The sequence below is a fragment of the Stylophora pistillata genome, chromosome 2, assembly GCF_964205215.1.
Source record: "Stylophora pistillata chromosome 2, jaStyPist1.2, whole genome shotgun sequence".
Taxonomy (NCBI): Eukaryota; Metazoa; Cnidaria; class Anthozoa; order Scleractinia; family Pocilloporidae; genus Stylophora; species Stylophora pistillata.
Window position 1 is genome coordinate 21,630,608 of NC_142520.1, and position 21,593 is coordinate 21,652,200.

General features: G+C 39.3%; 2 long non-coding RNA genes across 2 annotated transcripts in view; both read right to left on the reverse strand.

The window, feature by feature from the left end:
* Positions 1-1,704: 1,704 nt before the first annotated feature.
* LOC148737754 (uncharacterized) lies at positions 1,705-17,259 on the reverse strand. The gene is made up of 4 exons (XR_015996454.1): positions 10,857-17,259; positions 4,346-10,440; positions 3,926-3,997; positions 1,705-3,362 (listed from the first exon to the last, which is right to left on the reverse strand). It is a non-coding gene; the product is annotated as an uncharacterized LOC148737754 (long non-coding RNA).
* Positions 17,260-21,578: 4,319 nt separating this feature from the next.
* Positions 21,579-21,593, reverse strand: part of LOC148737755 (uncharacterized) — a 3,970-nt gene continuing 3,955 nt past the window's right edge. The window contains exon 3 of the long non-coding RNA XR_015996451.1: positions 21,579-21,593. This exon is cut by the window's right edge and continues 414 nt beyond it. This is a non-coding gene — a long non-coding RNA (uncharacterized LOC148737755).

A 21,593-nucleotide genomic window follows, 5' to 3' on the forward strand; every position in this document is an offset into this window, starting at 1 on the left:
TTATTAGCATAAGCAATTCAGTTTCTGATGGAGCTAAAAATAAATCAGTTCTGAATATCGAAAGGTCAAAGTACGATTAACTCGGCCAATGAATACGAGCCTGATGCATTGAATATTTTTTGTGCAACACGGGTTTAAAAACTCAAAATTTTACATAGAATGTATGAGCTTATTAGCACTTTTGCCACCCAGAAATTTTGCAGTTTTTGATGGACTATTTCTCCTTGAATATTACACCCAAAGAGCTAAAAATTTCACCATGTATTAAGGTTTTTTAGCTCTTTAGCTGCCTGAAGTCAATTTATATCTAACATGCTTCCTTCTTTACGCAAAGCCGTATGCAAATGAGCAAAAATGTAGACAATGACGTCAGCATGAATCCACTATACAGAAGTCTCGCGCAAGGTTTCTCCTGTGGCAATCATGTGGCTGCAAGGAATTTTTGCTCCGTCTTCCGTGTTCATGCACATTTCCTTGTCATCTTTAGCAAGCGCGGTAGCCCTGATTCTGATCGTTAAGTGAAGAGGTGCGCTTGTAATATTCCGTCAAAAGAGGGAATTTTTGGGAAAAAACTATCACGATATAAAAGAAATCGGCAAAATTCAAGTAAATAAACCATGCCGTAACACCTAAACCATTTAAGTTTTTCCGGCCATCAAAGGAGGCAATCTGGTAGTGCTTATGGGATCGTTTGCGCGTCAGTCAAAATGGCGCCTAATCATGAACGTACGCGCTGTGACAGCCAGACACTGATAATCTCGGCTATTACAGCCCTTAAGTATCTTCTGACACTTCACTTTATGAAGCTGCTTTGCGTCGAAAGCAGCGAGTGGGATAGTGTCTACGAAGTCCTTCCAAAAGAACGTGAAGCGTACACGAGGGGTTACTTGGCGCTTCGCTCGCTTGTTAGGAAAAATTCAGCTTGTGTTGATGCGGGAAGCAGACAGCTTACGATCACAAGTAAGGCTCTTAACATGTATTTTAACCACACTTCAAGTAACATACGCAGCAATGGTAAAGTGTTGTTTTCTAAAGATATATGTCTCTTAATTGACATCACAGCAAAAGGTGCCAAAGATCGATCAATGCGTTACTTCTTTTGTGAACGCGCTCTAGTGCCTCTATCTTTTGCATTTGAAAGAAAGCCCCATGCGATTAAAACGATTAAGTAGACGTTACTTAAGATGAGAGATTTAATTTTACTCGCTAGGACCTCCAGCGTGCAAGTTAACTTCGTGTGAAGCAATAGTAACCCAATCAAGAAATTCAAGGGTGCGACATCTATTCATGGCGACCACCAATTAATCTTATATACGGCATGGCTTTAAAAACTTTTAATGTTTCCACCTTTTTACTCGTGTTCAATTGACCTGAATTTACAGTGAATGGTTTGAACCAGGGAATAGCAGTCAGTGGCTTAGGACATTTGAAATAAGAGTCAACTGGCTCTTCCTTTCACTCAAATCTTTAAGGGGTTATTGGTTGCCATCACCCAGAACAGTCTATCCCAGAGCCACCGTTATTCAGATGATAACACTTCATACTTTTATTATGCAACTGTCCAAAACTGTTATTTTGGATTTACTGTCTAGAACCTTGTCTGGCTCTTTTAGCACATTTGAGTCTCCACAAAATGACCATGGTGAGGTTTCCATGGATTAAAAATTAATAAGAATAGGAAGTTTGGGATTAGGAGGAAAACAACAAAAAAGACACCTTTTGATCAAACTGTGATATTCTTACTTTATTAAAACACAGGAATCTTTTGTAATTAAGTGAATTGAAGGGAAACACACACCACAACATTTTAACTCAGCAAGAATGAAATTTTAACTTAAACAGAACTTAGGTGCTAATTTCCTTTAAAGAATTGGAAACAGTATTGAAAGATTTACAAGTAATGACTCAAAAAGTTTCAAATTGATGAAAAACACAGAAGTGAATTTGAGACAACTCAAACATTCCACCTTTTTCCTAAATAGGAACCTTAACTCAGCCTCAAATCAATGCCTGCCTGCCTGCCTGCCCACCAAAACTCCAGCCAAACACTTACGCACCATCTCCAAACACCATAACAACCACCCTATTCCTCTTTACCCAAGTTAAAACCCTCACCCTAGCCTGTAACCCTCCCTGTCTCTAACCCAAACCCATTTAATCCCAACCCATCCCAACATTTTACCTCCCCAACCTGCCATGATCCTTTTCAGTGATAGCCGCATTTGTAAACCCCCGCCCACAATACTAGCTCTCCCTCCGTCCCAATCTGTTTCTTAGTCCTTACCATCACCACCACTCCACCACCCATACCTTCCACCCAAAACATTTGAGTTATCTCAAACCTACTTTGCTTTGACATCAGTCTGTTATATGGGAACAACATTCTAAATTTCCTCCTGAATGTCTGACAACCTCTAAATTAGTGTAATATGATATGATATATTCAAATATAAAGTTCTTTACTTAATATATGCTTTTTTGGATCTAACTACATGCAGAATTGCTACAGAAGTCATTTATTAAACCTTTTCAGCAGTTTTTAGAATTGAATTAATCTGTATAACATGTTGATTGAGAAATCTGAACTTTAACCCCAGCTAAGTACTTCAAGAAAATTGTAATGTGCTATGACTTGAATCATTTTCCCCCCCAAAAAAAAACCTTGTTAATTTTGGATTTTATCCCCTGACCTGAAACACTCAGATTTCTCTTTAGAAGTAATTAGTGGATTAAAAGGTTAGTTGTTAGATTATAAGCTTTAAAGAATATTATGGAGAGCTCAGAATGTTCCAAGTGCAAAATGGCCAAATTTTGGAAATGTCATGTTTTAATTTGCAACACCCCTGATTTTAATTCAAGTCTAAGCATGTTTTCTTGGACACAAAAAATTATTTTACACCAAGTTAAAGTTTTTGATAGTTGTTGATTGTCATTCAGCTAGGTGAAATGTGTGTTACATTGTACAACATATTGAGAGCATCTAATTAGTTCTTGCAGTATCAATTTTGGATAAAAAAATTTGGCAAGGAAGCTTTTGGTTTTTATTCAAATTCTCCTGGTCAGTGCCTTTGGAAATTTCAAGAAAAAAGTATGGAGAATATGCACACTAATCTTAAGGTGTAAGAGGTGATTGCACCATGGCTGGACATGTAAACCCAAAAAAAACCCGCATGGGGAAGAAATGGGGACCATGTTCCCCAAAGCTGTGCTATGGTGATTAAAACTTTGGGGTTTGAAGGTTGCTTAACAGTGTTTTACCCTAAAATGTTTTACTACTGTAATTACACAGCCTTTGTTTGTTAGCGTCCTTTATAAAAATGCCTTATCTTCTTCTTAGTCACCAGTAGTTACATTTGTAGAGGCTGAAAAGATAAAAATAAAACAGCAGATAATTTTAATAATGTTGTTAAGACAGTAGTGTTAGTTAAGTGCTAACTTCTTGTAACCTATTTTGAATTATTTAATTGGAATGTTAATTTTGCCAACAATCAAAATTTTCACACACAGTTATATCTTTTAATGTACATTTGCTGCTTGGGTTGATGTACTGTATTGAGAGCATCTGCAGATTCTTTGAATTCAAAGTGGAAGAACACACTAACACTCTGTGAAGTGTATGCCAATGATAACAATACCTCAAGGTACTGTGCCAAAACTCTTTTAAATGTTAAAATCACATTATCTAATTTTTTCGTTAAAAATAACGTAGCAGCAGTGTAAGGAATATATGATTTGTTTTGTTTGAAGACGTAGATTTTTGTTAAAGGATGTTACGAGAGATTTGAAAGTTTAAGTCCTAAGCAATGAATCTGTATGATTGCTGGATACTTTCTCTGAAATTATTTTGTCTTATGAATAGTGATTGTCTCTTCCTTGTTCTTGTAGTGCAACTTACATCCTAAAAATTCAAAGAGAAAGGACCAACCTTTAAGTTTTTTTTTCCAGCATGAGGCTTTTTAGCTGCTAAGGACTGTTTGCTCATGACTGGTCTGATAGGCTGTCAAATGGGTATGACCAGAACAAGAATTATATGCCATTTTGGGATTCATGCAGTCTCTATATATTTCAAGAGTGTGATAAGTTTTTTTTTAAGTTCCTTTGCCTAACAACTTCTATCTGACAAGTTTGGGTACTCTCATTACCTGTTTGCTGCATATTGTAGTGATATTATTTGGGAGAGTTATATGTTGATAGTTTCCTTGAGGTAAAGGGTTCAATGCTGACCTGGATAGGATCTATCCTTCTGGTTGATTTTGGTGCTTTCAAATGATCAGATTTCCTGGAAACTATTTAAAGCCTTCAGGCTGTTCTGCATACTGTATTTGTGACAGTTAAGCTTACTTACCTTTTGAATTGGCTGAGAATGAGTGTCTGAGCTGGAAAAATAATAAGAATTTGTTTGTTTGTTTGTCTGTAGTCTGAATTCTTTTTCCTATTATTAATCTAGTTGTTTGCCCCGGAAATAAGACTTCAAGCTCCCAATATAAAAATGTTACCAAGACTAACCTTGTTTTGATGAGAAATAGACAGAAATAAGAGGCATAAGTAGCACTCACCTTTTTTACTGTTAAAAAAATGTTTGAGAACATACTGCATGGTTAGTAATATGATGAGTTATAGAATATATAAGAGGTATTATTGATACTCAACTTTTTTGCTGTTAAAAAAAATGTTTGAGAACATACTGATTAGGAACATGATGGGTTATAGACTGATACAAGAAGTATTATTGATACTCACCTTATTTGCTGTTTAAAAAAATATTTGAGAACATACTGATTAGGAACATGATGGGTTATAGACTGATATAAGAAGTATTATTGATACTCACCTTATTTGCTGTTTAAAAAAATGTTTGAGAACATACTGATTAGGAACATGATGGGTTATAGACTGATATAAGAAGTATTATTGGTACTCACCTTATTTGCTGTTTAAAAAAATGTTTGAGAACATACTGATTAGGAACATGATGGGTTATAGACTGATATAAGAAGTATTATTGATACTCACCTTATTTGCTGTTTAAAAAAATGTTTGAGAACATACTGATTAGGAACATGATGGGTTATAGACTGATATAAGAAGTATTATTGATACTCACCTTATTTGCTGTTTAAAAAAATGTTTGAGAACATACTGATTAGGAACATGATGGGTTATAGACTGATATAAGAAGTATTATTGATACTCACCTTATTTGCTGTTTAAAAAAATGTTTGAGAACATACTGATTAGGAACATGATGGGTTATAGACTGATATAAGAAGTATTATTGATACTCACCTTATTTGCTGTTTAATAAGATGTTTGAGAACATACTGATTAGGAACATGATGGGTTATTAAGACTGATATAAGAAGTATTATTGATACTCACCATTTTTGCTGTTTAAAAAAATGTTTGAGAACATACTGATTAGGAACATGATGGGTTATAGACTGATATAAGAAGTATTATTGATACTCACCTTATTTGCTGTTTAAAAAAATGTTTGAGAACATACTGATCAGGAACATGGTGGGTTATAGACTGATATAAGAAGTATTATTGATACTCACCTTATTTGCTGTTTAATAAGATGTTTGAGAACATACTGATTAGGAACATGATGGGTTATTAAGACTGATATAAGAAGTATTATTGATACTCACCATTTTTGCTGTTTAAAAAAATGTTTGAGAACATACTGATTAGGAACATGATGGGTTATAGACTGATATAAGAAGTATTATTACACGACTCGGGCAGTCAGAGGGCCAATAACTAAAATCAACCAATCAAAATGCTCTATTGCCGGTCAATATTCTCTAAGTATTGGACCGGGCACTGTCCTGAATGGTCCTGAATGATACCGCACTTGTGTCCCTTTGAACTTCAGTCTTATAATAAATCTCGTATCAACCAAGCTTGCTCAGGACTGTACTGGAAGAATATCGGCCCTCAAGCTTTTTTGTATGGACCTCGCTGCACTCGGTCCATACTGTCAAGATCTCAGGCTGATATTCTCCCAGTACGGCCCTCGCACTTGGTTAATAAGATATATTTATTGATACTCACCTTATTTGATGTTTAAAAAAATGTTTGAGAACATACTGATTAGGAACATGATGGGTTATAGACTGATATAAGAAGAATTATTGATACTCACATTTAATGCTATTAAAAAAAATGTTTGAGAACATACTGACTAATAACTTGATGATTATCCACTGATATCTGCATGTACATGTAGGAGGCATTAGTAGCACTCACCTTTTTTGCTGTTTGAAGAAATGTTTGTTGACATGGTGATAAATAACAAGTAAAATGATGTATGTATTTGTAAGAGAATGATGGTGCAACCAAAATAGGCTAGTACACTTATCTTGTCCTGAAAAAAAAAATGCAATAAATTAAGTGTCAGCCCCAAATAATAGCACTTACCTTGTTCCTGAAAAAATTTAGTTGTTAGTAACTATGACTTTCTAAGAAAGTGACACACAGAGAGACAGTCTTTTTTTATTTTTTTTTTCTATGAACATCGTTCTTAAGTTTTCAATGAATTTGCATGTGTATATTTTGGTGACACATTAATTTTTTGTTATGTTATGGAACCATCAATCTTCAGGTCTGCTCCAAAAAATGGGCTCGGAGCTGCTAGAATTAAATCCCTGAAAAGTAAACAAATTAGTAATCTTGTAGTTGAAGTCTAAAGTTAGGTTTCTGAAGAAGAATGAAAGACACACAGGTTGTTTTTCTCTACTTTTTGAAAATATTACAACCAGTTGCTCGTTAAATTCTTGCTAAGGGTGGGATGCACTTTAAATTTACTAAATGAAAAATTAAGCATCTGCAGAAACCTCAAGTGTTCCTGTGTCAGTAAATGTCAACACCCCGATTGGAACACTCAGGGTGTCCCAGATCAGGTTTAAGAGGTTGGCTAGTTAACGAGTAAGGGTCGTTATCAAGCTCTTAGACAGTAAATTTGATGCCAATTGATGTTGAAATCGAAAGACAGAATGATAGCCATAGTGAATTTCAAACCGAAAGCCGAACTCGGAATAGAATAAAACACACCCACCTGGTGACAACTTGGAGACCTTGCCCTACCTTTGTAAGGGTTGGTTGCTGCACACATCAGGCCTCTGTGATCCAATTTGTCAAGAGAAGAGTATTCTATTCCCCAACATTACGAAGACAGCTTGAAAGCTGAGTTTTTAAGACAATTGCTTTAATGTATGAACCAAAAGCAAATATTTTAACTGGGCCATTTCTTAAGACTAATATGAGGTTTCCTCTCCATTGTGACTCCTCATCTGCTCCATAATGTTAGTTGATGTGTTCTATTTTTGCCCAGAATTTGAACTGACAGCTGTTATGCTATCAAACAATTATACAAGTAGTTTATTGTCTGTCACCTAAGCTGGTGTGTGCAGTTCCCTATTTCGCACCAAATGAAGTCTTGTGTCCAAGTCTTGTTATTCTGCATTGGAGCTGATGTAGAGGTCTAAATTTTGCAGTTCTTGCCTCGTAGCTTTAAGTGTTTTAGTCTTCCATAGAAGCTGTAAGGAGGGATAAAGGTTCCAGTTCCCCTCCTAGTCTTAAGTCTTGTTGGTCTTCTAAAGGGTCGACGGAAGGACTTATTATACTAATTCTTGCCTCTTGGGCTTAATTTTGTTGCCTTCCACAGGGGTTGAAGTGAAGGACTAGGTGGTGTTTGATGGACTTCGTATAGTTGCAGTTGATCCAGAGAAGGGACATGGTGTTTTAAGGGCTTTAGGCTGGTTTATTCTTGGTAGTAAGCAGCTGTAATGTTGTATTTCAAGTTAACCATTTTCTCTCTAGCTGCAAAGGGCCCAGTAAGATTAAAACTATGCAAAGGTTTAATAAGAGATTTCCTTATACAGCATGCCAAGTGTACTTTAACTTTTTGCACGTGATTGACTAGTTGGATAATTTGTTTTTTTTTTAAAGCTAACTGTTGATAACTTACTCACTGAATTTTCTCTAGTGGCTTAATGCCCCCCCCAAAAACCTTGAATTATTTTTTTAAAGTGAGACCAATACTCTGTCAATTTATTCTGAAAAACTGCCTTTAAATGCTTTGTTAACTAACTTCTATAGTAATTTACCCCTTAAAGGTATTCAACTGTTTGAAATCTAAATTGTCTATTAGCAGGGAAAACGGTTACAAATATCTTCATGCTTTTGTTATTTTTTACCTGATTTTCCGTAGCCTTGTGTTGATGATCTCACTAAAAAGATCACCTGAAAATACCAAAGCATTCATGCTGTTATGTACACACACAAATTACAGTCAACTGCAACTTACCATCTGCAGAAAGAGCTTGAGATGAATAGAGTTCTCTTCTTCATATCTATCTTAACTGGTCCATGAGATCAGCTACAGCGTCATCTTTCCTGGAATTAGTAACGGTTAGTAATATCATCTTTTATCGAAGTGGAAATGTTAGCTCCCGAAAATGAGCTAGTCTCTTAAAGTGGTTTCTCAAACAGAGCGAGGGTCATTGAACTGCCAAAAAGCACATTTGCCCCCGAAAATGGGCTTCTTCATGCTGCCCTAGAAGAAAAGTTGAGTGCAATTTTGCCTCCAAATGGGCCCAGAAATCCTGAAATAAAAGATGTTAGTAGCACTTACCCTCTTTCTGGAAAAAAATGTGGTATTAGTTAATGTTATGTTAATTGTACTTTGTAGCCTATTTATTTCAGAGTAAGACACAAAAACACAGAGTTTTGCGATTTTTTTATTTTTGAAAATGTTACATGAATCGTTTTATTATTTAATCGTCTAGGGTAGGATGCGCTTTCCTATATGAAAAATTTAGCATCTGTGGAAACCTCAAGTGTTCTTGTGTCAGTAAATGTTGACATCCCGATTAGAACATTAATGGTGTCCCAGATGGTAGCTAGCTAACGATTCAAGGTCGTTACCAAGCCTATATACGGTAAATTGGATGCCAATATGTGTTGAAATCGAAGGCCGGAGTGATAGCCGAAGTGATTTTGAAGCTGAAAGCCGAACTCGGAAGAAAATAAAACCCACTCACCTGGTGACATCTGGCAGACCTTGCCCTACCTTTCTGTGGGTTGGTTGCTGTGCACATGAGGCTGGGATGTTGAGTGAGGAGTTGATTTTGCAAAATTTGGTGACAGCCTGTAAGCTGACTTGTCAAACAATTGGCTCAGTGTATGATTCAAAAGCAAATATTAATAATGGGCCATTTCTTCAAACTATATTATGTTGTCTCCTCTCCATTGTGATTCCTTTTCTGCTCCATGATGTTGGTTGATGTGTTGTATTTTCGACATTAATTGGCCCGCAATTTGGACTGACAGCTATTATGCTGTCAAAATACAGCATACACTTAGCCTAGTTTATTTTCTCTGTGACCTAAGCTGGTGTGTGCAGTTCCCTATTTCCCACTAAATGAAGCCTTGACAAGCGGCTTCAACTGGAGTTAAACCACTAAACATGATAGAAGTGGCAAATGAGCACACTTCCCAGTTAAATGGCCTAATTTATCCAGTTAAATATATAGTAACTAAATCGATGTCTGGTTGAACCTTTGGCCAAAATGGATTGCCGCAATAATTTTTACAATAAAATTTGGTTGAAAATGCTTCACTAGATTGCAGTCTATGGAATTGCTGCTATCGGGTGAAACATTATAAAATTGGTATTTGAGGCGCTACTAAGCAGGGAGCTCCAGCGCGGAAGAGTGGATGTTGATGTCCATGGTTGAAGAGCCATTGTAGTCCTGGAGGATACGTGCACAGTTGATGCAGTCGTGATGTAGAATCAAGGCCGAAATTGTCTAAAGAAGAATCTTAAGCCGAAACCTAACCTAAGCCGAAAGTACCTGAAAAGGAACCCTATTAAAATTAAGGGAAGAAAAAAGGGAGGCCCAGCCAACCCCAGGGGACCCAACTAACTTAGCTAACTACATTAAGTTAAGCCGAATGAGAAGTTTCTAGACTTCTGTCTGAAATTTAAAATGAGGTTCAACCAGTGCTTTATATTATAGTCCCTCTCGTCCAACCCACAAGGAATTCTCTGACCTGTTGTGTTTGTCTTCCATCAGTGTCTTCTTACTGACTCATTCCCAGATGATCATCAGAGTGAATGCATGTAACAAGATGTAGCAGACATTGGAAAGAAGTGAAGAGAAACTCGATTGGTGGTCTCATCTTCCCAAACAGTCCAATTCCCCACATCTTTGTATTTTCTCCATCAGAATCAATCTGGAAGGAGTCAGCCTTGACTTGCTATGTGTTAGCTGGGAAGCAGTGGGAAAAGGAAAGGAGACTGGAACGGACTAGATCAGACTGGACGGGGGTGGACTGGAGTGGAGTGGAGTGGACAGTTGGAACTGGAAGTGGACCAGTTTGTGAGGATTGAGTCAGGAACCGCATGATATGGCCAGTAGTCAATGAGAGCTGAAAATTGATTAATGAATATATTGAGTTAGTGATATAAACTGTAGTACTGTTATATTTTGATTGCAAGAAATTGTTTGAACATTGGCAATGGGAGGGAGAGCATTAGAGAGAAATTCATGATTAGGGTAGTTTCTAAGGTTTTCTTTACACACTAAATAGAGCATGTCAATTTGTCACACAGGATAAGCAAGGAATGGTCTTTTTAGGAGTAAAAGTCACTCTGAAAACTTCAAGAATGTTGTGAATGTGAAAACTTAAAGTTGTAAGGAATTCCTTGGGAATACTTTCATTGGGACACAAATGGAAACTTGACTGGGATCTTCAAAACTCCTTGTTATGCACAAGGGAACTTTGTCCTGAGAGGCTCTTTGTTCGAATACGAGGTTGTTGCAATGCTATAGTCATCTACCCACCTTAAATGTGCTTGTCCAGTGTAGTTTCCTTGTGGCTGACTTTGGGATGTTGTGCTGATTGATCCCTTCATCACATGTGTCTGGCCTGTTGACTGTCTTCATCAGCAGCATTAATTTAGTTCTGACATAGTTACAGTTGCATTAGTGCACAGTCTTGCCTAAAGGCTTTTAGCACTTACTTGAATGGGTTTGAATCCCACTGAGACCAAAAGATCTTTAACTTTTCTTTGTTTTTGTTTTTATTGTTGCAACTGTTATGGGTTTGAATCCCACTAAAGTTTTAAGTTATACTCACCTCTGTTGATTTTAGGTCTGTCCTTTGTCATTACAGCAAAGCATGTCTTGTATTAAATTGGATGATCTATTGTAAAGCTGTTAATCAGGCCTTGAAATCTTTTATATTTCTTTATTTGGTGGTTGTTCGGGCCCGGATCTGCAGTGGGAGGATATCACGCCCCCCAGTGAGACTGGACTTGTGATGAGACCACCCTCCTAAGGACATTTTTGTTGTATTAGTATTATGGGATATAGGAACATGTGCTTTTCGCTTGAAGTTAGCAGTCTTTTCGTTGGATTAAAAGGAGTGATTTAAACCGTTGTCAAAAGTTGAAGTTTAATTTAGTAGTCTGAACAAAACATTATGGTCCTTCGGAGCTGGATCTGAGAAACCTTTGGGGAAGCAAAGCACTAAGCAGAAAAGTAAACATCGAGATAAACGATTACAGGATTGAATATGGCAGACAACTGTGCATGGTCAGTGGAGGAAATTGTGAGTGAAATGTCTCTTTCCCAAGTTAAAGCCGAGTTACAAAGGAGAGGATTACCGGCAAAAGGAAAGAAATCAGCTCTCATGGCTCGGCTTATCGTTGCTATAAAACAACAAGAATCTAATCCTCCATCTTTGCAAAACAAAAGTAAGGGATCGACTCATAAAAGTTATAGGCTCTAAACAGGCCTTGCCAGCTGACAACGTGCCTACAGTATCAACTGGTAAACTTTTGTCGTCACAGTCTCCTAATCATCAGTTAAGTAATTTTCAGTTGTTAAGAAGGAAAGAAATGATCCTCAAGATGGTCATTAATGCCGTGAGACAAGTAATACTTGAGACAAGCAAAAGTCCCAGCAACAACGTCATAAGAATGGAAAATCGTTTTCAAAAGTTGAATGGTTACATAGAGAGTTGCAGTGAGGTAAGAGAGGAAATTATTGCTCTTATTTCTGATGATGAAGTAGCTGAAGAAGCTCAAAGGTGGATTGACTATCGAGTGATTGATAATGCTTTAGACATAGCTCAAGAGTATATATCTATTCAGGAAGTTTCCAAGGTAGACGAACAAACTGCTTCGGGTTCAGCGGAGCACAAACAGTCACATTTAAAATTACCAAAACTTGAGTTACCCAAGTTTGATGAAGATGTTTTAAAATTTCAAAACTTTTTGGGACCAATTCGAGGTTGCTATTCATGATAATGACAATGTGCCAGCTGTTCAAAAGTTCACCTACCTGTGTTCAGTGCTTGAAGGGATTGCTTATAATACAATCGAAGGATTTGAAATCACTAGTGCTAATTATCAGCATGCTGTTGATGCTCTGAAACATCGCTTTGGTAGGAAAAGAATAATTATTTCATCTCTAGTCAAGTCAATTGTCCAGCTACCAAAGTCAAACGAAGGAGTAGAGTTTTTGCGAGATCTCCATGATACTCTAAAGAATCGGATTAGAGCACTGGAGGCCCTAGGCGAAAAGCCAATGACCCATTCTTGTATCCTCCTTCCAATATTGGAAACCAAACTTCCACCTGAGTTATCCGAGAAATGGGAATTAGAACTAACTGGCACCAACGAAGAAAGTGTTGATCTTGAACTTTTCTTCAAGTTCCTGAATAAACAAGTGATTTCCAAGGAGGCCGGAGAAAGGAATGCTAGTATGATTGGTGAGAATGGTGGGACAGCTAGAGGAAGTGGGGGACGAGACAGGATGGAGCTGGCGCAAGGAACACCCGGGAGAAAGTGTTTTCAGCAGCCGCTCTACTAGCAAGTGAGACAAATCGGAGAAGTTATGCAGCTTGCCATGTGTGTAAGGAGCAGGGAAATGAAATCTTTAAATGTCCAGAGCTTGAGCGAAAGTCAGTTGAGAAACGTTGGCAGTTAGTAAGGGAGAGCTGGCTGTGTTTTAACTGTTTAAAGCCTGCAATTACTTTCCACTATTCTTCAGTCTGCCGCCAACCCAAGTGCAAAGTTGAAGGATGTGGCCGGCGTCATCACAATATACTTCATGGTGACTGGGATCCTAGCATGGAAGAAAAGGGACATACAACGTTAAGTGGATTCGTGGCTTCGTACAACTCCAAGATGCAACAAGCCTTAGTACAGACTGGGACAGCCATGCTGGTTTCAGACGATTTCCAGAGAGCACCTGTAAGGGTTTGTTTGACTCAGGAAGCCAGAGGTCTTATATCACCAAGAAGGCTGCCGAATCATTTTCCCTTGATGGACCTTCTGAGGTCCTTAGTGTATCCATGTTTGGGGGAGAAACCAGTCAAATGAAGAGAATGAAGAAAGTCAGATTCTCACTTGCCTCTGTTCAAGAAAACGTTTCAACGCCAGTTAGCAGGGAGGCCCTCACCATTGACAAGATCTGCACACCGCTAGAACCAGTGGAGATCAGGCTAGAAGATTATCCCCACCTACGGAACTTTATACTTGCCGACTCGTACCCTCATGGACCAGTTAACGTCGATATTTTGATAGGGGCAGACTTTTACTTTTCATTTATGAGTAGTAAATGCAAGAAAGGGAAACCACTCATGCTCCCACTGCAGTAGAGTCAACACTTGGATGGATTGTAGGAGGACCCATTGAGGGTCTTCCTTCCAAGAACACTCAATCCATGCTGTCTACCGTGTGCATTGATCCAGTTACAGACATTCTTAAGCAGTTTTGGGAGCTGGAATCTATTGGAATTGTAGACAAAAGGAATACACCCATGTCCTTAGAGGAAGAAGAGTCTGTTAGACAGTTCAACGAGGGACTGAAGTTTGATGGTGAGCGTTATGAAGTACCGCTGTTATGGAAAAGCGATGCTCTGCCATTCAAGTCAAACTACCTCCAGGCAGCCAAGAGACTTGACAGTGTCGAAAGACAGCTTAGAAGAAACCCAGCGAAAGCCAATGCTTACAAGGATACCATTAACCAATACGTAGATAAGGGATTTGCTGTAGAAGTAAAGGAAGCTGTTGATGATAACGAGAAGGTCAGGTATTTACCTCATCACGCAGTCTTTCGAGAGGACAAGAAAACTACAAAATGCCGTGTTGTTTTTGATGCTTCAGCATATGACGAGCATGAGGTATCTCTCAATGACTGTATTCTGTCAGGGCCAGCACTTCAACCTAACCTGGTATCAGTATTACTTCGATTCCGAGCACGTAGGATTGCACTTATGGCTGATGTTGAAAAGATGTTCCTCCAGATCAAGGTTGACGAACGAGATCAGGACGCTCTACGATATCTTTGGAGGGGTCTACAAAGTGATAAACCACCGGGAGTGTACAAGCTGCAAAGGTTGGCATTTGGTGTTAATTGTAGTCCATTCCGGGCCATTGCCATAGTTCAAAGCCATGCGAAGAAATGCAGTGAAGAGTTCCCTGATGCATCAAGGAAAGTCCTGTCGAACATGTACGTGGATGACTGCCTTAGTGATGCTGATGATGTTGAAGATACAGTGAAGTTACAGCAGTCCTTAAGTGCGATGATGGAACGAGGTGGATTTAATCTGACAAAGTGGGCCAGTAATTCGAAGAAGGTCCTTAGCCACATTGCAGAGCAAGATCAGGCAGAGTCCAGTACTGTTGATTTCAATGCAAGGGAACCACACAAGGCACTGGGAATATGTTGGAATACACTAACTGACTGCTTCCTCTTTAAGGTGCCACCAAGTACACTGGCCGTTCGTGACCCTGAAACGAAGAGAAGTCTGTTGAGCACTGCGTCGAGGGTTTTTGACCTATGGGACTAATCACACCATTTACAATCAGAGCGAAAATGTTGTTCCAAGAACTAGGGCAGAGGGGTTTACAGTGGGAGGACCAGTTAGATGAGGATATTGCGAAGCAGTGGAGGTCGTGGAAATCGGAACTTTCACAGTTAAGTTGTATCACCATTCCCCACTATTTCATGGAAAACATTGGATCAAGTTCTAGAATAGAGCTCCATGGCTTCGGTGATGCTTCACCTAAGGCATATGGTGCGGCAGTCTATATCAAGTGCTTGGATGAAACCGGCCATACATCAACACATCTTGTCATGTCCAAATCAAGGGTGGCTCCCGCAAAGGCTGTATCATTACCGAGATTACAGTTACTTGCAGCTATTGTTAACGGAAGATTGCTGAAGTTTGTTGTAGAATCCCTAACGTTAACACTCAAAGTAGAGCAGGTAGTGTGCTGGACTGACAGCATGGTAACTCTTCAGTAGATCAGACGTGCAAGTAGCCAGTGGAAGATATTTGTAGCAAACCGCGTTGCTGAGACTCAGTCCACATGGGACCCCCACAATTGGAAACATTGTTCAGGGGAGGACAATCCTGCTAGTTACTTACACGTAGAGTGCCCGTAAAGGTCTTAGCTGATAGCAAGTTGTGGTGGAGTGGACCGTGCTGGTTATCTTCTCAATGCCTGCCTGAACAACGAGAGTCGCCAAATGAATTGACCGAGTGTGTGGAGAAAGAAAGAAAACAAAGGGTGACAAGAATGTGCGCGTTGATTACTATGGAACCAGTAATTGATCCAACTCGATATGAGCAATGGCTGACGCTAATCCGGGTAACAGCATTTGTTCTTCGAGGTGTTCGAGCTTTTAAGTCAGGAATAAGTGCAGGTTCCAAAGAGCTGTCAGCCGAGGAGCTGCAAGATGCCAAGTTGAGGTGGTACCGGGAGATACAACAAGAGGTGTACCAAGCAGAGTATGAAAGGCTGGGGGAGGACCTTCCTTTACCAAACACCAGTGCTATATTAACATTGGACCCTTTTTACGACAAGAGAGATCGCTTGCTGCGGGTAGGAGGTAGATTACAGCACTCAGACTTGCCAGAGGGTACCAAACATCCAATAATCTTACCACTTAGGCATGCGTTAGTTGAGAAAATCATACAAAGTGTGCACAAGGAGTTACTTCATGCTAGACCTGAGGGCACTCTTTCGGTTCTACGACAAGAGATCTGGCTTACCAAGGGATGTTGTGAAGCAAAAGAATCCTGGAAAACTGCCTTGTTTGTCGATGTCAACGAGTTGGTCCATGTTCACAGCAGAGAGGGTGTCATTGTCTCCAGCCTTCACTCACGTTGGTGTAGACTTTGCAAGGCCATTGTTCGTACGAGGGAGTGCCTCCCCAGAAAATGCTTACATATGTATCTTCACTTGTGCCTCCTCCTGCAGGACCCATCTAGAGCTTACGGGTGACTTGCTCACTAAAGAGTTCTTTCAGGCATTTATTCGTATGATCAGTAGACGAGGGCTCTGTAGAACCATCTGGTCTGACAATGTGAAGACGTTCAAATGCGCTGACCGTGAGATCCAACAGTTATTCCCACAAGGGTCATCTGTCAATAAAGGATTATGGGACAGGATAGATCAGGAAGAGCTCCAGGCCAAATTGACCTCCAAGGGAATCAAGTGGAAGTTCATCGTCGAGCGCTCCCCTTGGCATGGTGGCTGGTGGGAAAGGCTGGTGCGTTCAGTGAAGGAACCTCTTCACAAGATCTTGGGCAAAGCGCTGTTGTCCTATCAAAAGTTGGCCACCATCCTTGCCATGATTGAAGCCGTTATTAACTCGAGACCGCTCACCACAGTAAGTGACGACATAAGAGATCTAACGCCTATAACACCAGCTCATCTTGCTATTGGAAGATCCCTGTTTAGCTTACTGGACTTCGTAGATGAAATTTCAGCAAACAAAAGCACAACGAGGCAGCGATTATTGTACCAGAAGAAGTTGATTAACCATTTCTGGCAACTGTGGCGGGGAGAGTACTTGCATCAGTTATTCGTCAGAAAGAAGTGGGTGAATGACCAACCAGCCCTCAAGATTGGAGATGTAATGCTGATTTCTGAAGACAAGGTGTCGAGAGGAAAGTGGCCGATGGGAAGAGTTGAAAGACTGCTTCCTGGAAAAGACGGCTTCATTCGTACGGTGAAAATCGGCATGGCTATGCTTGGAACTACATGTCAGTACTTTGTAATTAGCGCTTCTAGAAAGAATAGTTATGTTGGGATATGTAGTAGCTGGTTTAAGAACCGTTACAAGGTCAATCACTTAGTATGATTGCCGAAAACTTTGGTGGAGCTTTTGTGATGACTCACTACGAAACCTGATGCAGATCTTCATTGCTATGTGTGCAAATTTGAATTGCAGATCTTTGGCTCATACCGATAAAACATGTAAGCACTTTGAAGAAAGTGCTGGGGATGTACATGTACATCGTGTAAGGTGGTTTTGTACAGCTCACTGTACTTAATCTAGAAGCTAATTTACCTCTTTTTAATTCTGATGAGTGACCAGGACAGAATTTTCCTTACATTATCAACACAAAATCAAGCAGACAGGTGATGAGGAATAAAGAAACATATCAACCAGGGAATTATTAGTTGATCCAAAACCAAATTCTCCAAGCTAACATCATAAAAACTGGCAGACAGTGAAGAGTATTATTCCACGAAACCTTGGCAGTGAGAGGGTTATCAGTAAGCAATAATTTCTGTCAGCAGTTGCCCCCTTGAAAGCGAGCTGCACATATGAGAATGTAAAAGAAAGCTTTTAAACAATGGAATAGTATTCCATACTGGCAAAGATTTAGTTGGCTGTAATAAAGAGAGAAATGACAGAGATGAAATCAATATTTATAGAACAAGAGGATAGAGTCTATTTCAGTAAGATAGCGGTCATTAAGGAAGATAACTACAGACCCTAGCAACCTTGTTAGAGAAAGAATTTCAGGTAGGGATATAACAAGTAGAGGTACAACACAATAGGGTCCATAGATTTTCCTTGTAATACTTTGGCAGCATTCTTTTTTGTAGGAGCCAATTGAAACCACTGGACATTCCAGCTTTTGCTTCTTAGCTTCAAGTCTTGTCTTCTCGTCTTCTCAAGGAGCTGAAGTTAAGGACTACATTATCCAGTTCTTGCTTCTTATCTTCAAGTCTTGTCTGTCTACCAAAGGAGTTGTAGTAAAAGACTGAATATTCCAGGCTTTGCCTCCTAGCTTCAAATCTGTTCCCTCCCATTTATGAGGTGAAGTAAAGGAGTAAACAAGGCACTCTTTTCTTGTAACTTCAAGAGTCTTCTTCTATAAGATCTAAAGTGAAGTTCTGAACATTCCAGTTCTTGCCTCTTTGCTTCAAGTCTTGTTTTTTTATATAGAAGCTTGAGTATTCCATTTCTTGCGTAATAGCTTCAAGTGTTGCTGTGGTCTATAGGAGCTGAAGTAATGTTGTCTTTTTTTAAGAGCTGAATTGAAGGACTAACTATTTCATTTCTTGCTGCTTTGCTTGATGTCTTGTTGTCTTCAGTGAAAATGAAGTAGAGGACTAAAATATTCCATTTCTTGTCTGGAAGCTTTAACTGTTGATGTCTTCGGAAGGAGCTGAAACGAAAGACTCAAGATTCCATGTCAGCGTCCAAGTCTTGTTATTCTGCATTGGAGCTGAAGTAGAGGTCTAACATTTGCAGTTCTTCCCTTGTAGCTTTAAGTGTTTTTGTCTTCCATAGAAGCTGTAAGGAGGGATAAAGGTTCCAGTTCCCCTCCTAGTCTTAAGTCTTGTGGGTCTTCTAAAGGGTCGACGGAAGGACTTCTTATACTAGTTCTTGCCTCTTGGGCTTAATTTTGTTGCCTTCCACAAGGGTTGAAGGGAAGGACTAGGTGGTGCTTGATGGACTTCGTATAGTTGCAGTTGATCCAGAGAGGGGACATGATGTTTTAAGGGCTGTAGGCTGGTTTATTCTGGGTAGCAAGCAGCTGTATTGTTGTTTTTCAAGTTAACCATTTTCTCTCTAGTTGCAGAGGACCTAGTAAGATTAAAACAATGCAAAGGTTTAATAAGAGATTTCCTTCTACAGCATGCCAAGTGTACTTGAACTTTTTGCACGTGATTGACTAGTTGGATAATTTGTTTTTTTTCTAAGCTAACTGTTGATAACTTAGTCACTGAATTTTTTCTAGTGGCTTAATGCCCCCTAAAAAGCTTGAATAATTTTTTTAAAATGAGACCAATACTCCGTCAATTTATTCTGAAAAACTGCCTTTAAATGCTTTGTTAATGAACGTGTGGCATAATTTACCCCTTAAAGGTGTTCAACTGTTTGAAATCTGAATTTTCTATTAGCAGGTAAAATGGTTACAAATATCTTTATGCTTTTGTTATTTTTTACCTGATTTTCCGTAGCCTTGTGTTGATGATCTCACTAAAAAGACGACCTGAAAAAACCAAAGCATGCACGCTGTTATGTACACACACAAAGCTACAGTCAACTGCAACTTACCATCTGCAGAAAGAGCTTGAGATAAATAGAGTTCCCTTCTTCATATTTATCTTAACTGGTCCAGGAGATCAGCTACAGCATCATCTTTCCTGGAATTAGTAACGGTTAGTAATATCATCTTTTATCGAAGTGGAAATGTTAGCTCCCGAAAATGAGCTAGTCTCTGAAAGTGTACTTAAAGTGGTTTCTCAAACAGAGCGAGGGTCATTCAACTGCCAAAAAGCACATTTGCCCCCGAAAATGGGCTTCTTCATGCTGCCCTTGAAGAAAAGTTGAGTGCAATTTTGCCTCCAAATGGGCCCAGAAATCCTGAAATAAAAGATGTTAGTAGCACTTACCTTCTTTCTGGAAAAAAAAGTGTGGTATTAGTCAATGTTATGTTGATTGTACTTTGTAGCCAATTTATTTCAGAGTAAGACACAAAAACACACAGTTTTGCGATTTTTTATTTTTGAAAATGTTACATGAATCGTTTTATTATTTAATCGTCTAGGGTAGGATGCGCTTTCCTATATGAAAAATTTAGCATCTGTGGAAACCTCAAGTGTTCTTGTGTCAGTAAATGTTGACATCCCGATTAGAACATTGATGGTATCCCAGATGGTAGCTAGCTAACGATTCAAGGTCGTTACCAAGCCTATATACGGTAAATTGGATGCCAATAGGTGTTGAAATCGAAGGCCGGAGTGATAGCCGAAGTGAATTTGAAACTGAAAGCCGAACTCGGAATAAAATAAAACCCACTCACCTGGTGACATCTGGCAGACCTTGCCCTACCTTTCTGTGGGTTAGTTGCTGTGCACATGAGGCTGGGATGTTGAGTGAGGGGTTGATTTTGCAAAATTTGGTGACAGCCTGTAAGCTGACTCGTCAAACAATTGGCTTAATGTATGATTGAAAAGCAGATATTAATACTGGGCCGTTTCTTAAAACTATATTATGTTGTCTCCTCTCCAGTGTGATTCCTTCTCTGCTCCATGATGTTGGTTGATGTGTTGTATTTTGGACATTAATTGGCCCGCAATTTGGACTGACAGCTATTATGCTGTCAAAATACAGCATACACTTAGCCTAGTTTATTTTCTCTGTGACCTAAGCTGGTGTGTGCAGTTCCCTATTTCCCACTAAATGAAGCCTTGACAAGCGGCTTCAACTGGAGTTAAACCACTAAACATGATAGAAGTGGCAAATGAGCACACTTCCCAGTTGAATGGCCTAATTTATCCAGTTAAATATATAGTAACTAAATCGATGTCTGGTTGAACCTTTGGCCAAAATGGGTTGCCGCAATAATTTTTACAATATAATTTGGTTGAAAATGCTTCACTAGATTGCAGTCTATGGAATTGCTGCTATCGGGTGAAACATTATAAAATTGGTATTTGAGGCGCTACTAAGCAGGGAGCTCCAGCGCGGAAGAGTGGATGTTGATGTCCATGGTTGAAGAGCCATTGTAGTCCTGGAGGATATGTGCACAGTTGATGCAGTCGTGATGTAGAATCAAGGCCGAAATTGTCTAAAGAAGAATCTTAAGCCGAAACCTAACCTAAGCCGAAAGTACCTGAAAAGGAACCCTATTAAAATTAAGTGAAGAAAAAAGGGAGGCCCAGCCAACCCCAGGGGACCCAACTAACTTAGCTAACTACATTAAATTAAGCCGAATGAGAAGTCCCCAGACTTCTGTCTGAAATTTAAAATGAGGTTCAACCAGTGCTTTATATTATAGTCCCTCTCGTCCAACCCACAAGGAATTCTCTGACCTGTTGTGTTTGTCTTCCATCAGTGTCTTCTTACTGACTCATTCCCAGATGATCATCAGATTAAATGCATGTAACAAGATGTAGCAGACATTGGAAAGAAGTGAAGAGAAACTCGATTTGTGGTCTCATCTTCCCAAACAGTCCAATTCCCCACATCTTCAGTATTTTCTCCTTCAGAATCAATCTGGAAGGAGTCAGCCTTGACTTGTTATGTGTTAGCTGGGAAGCAGTGGAGAGGACTGGAGTGGACTGTTGGAACTTGAAGTGGACCAACTTCTGAGGATCTAGTCAGGAACTGGAAGTTATGGCCAGTAGTCAATGGGAGCTGAAAATTGATTAATGAATACATAGAGTAAGCGATGTAAACTGTAGTACTGTTGTATTTTGATTGCAAGAAATTGTTTGAACATTGGCAATAGGAGGGAGAGCTTTAGAGATAG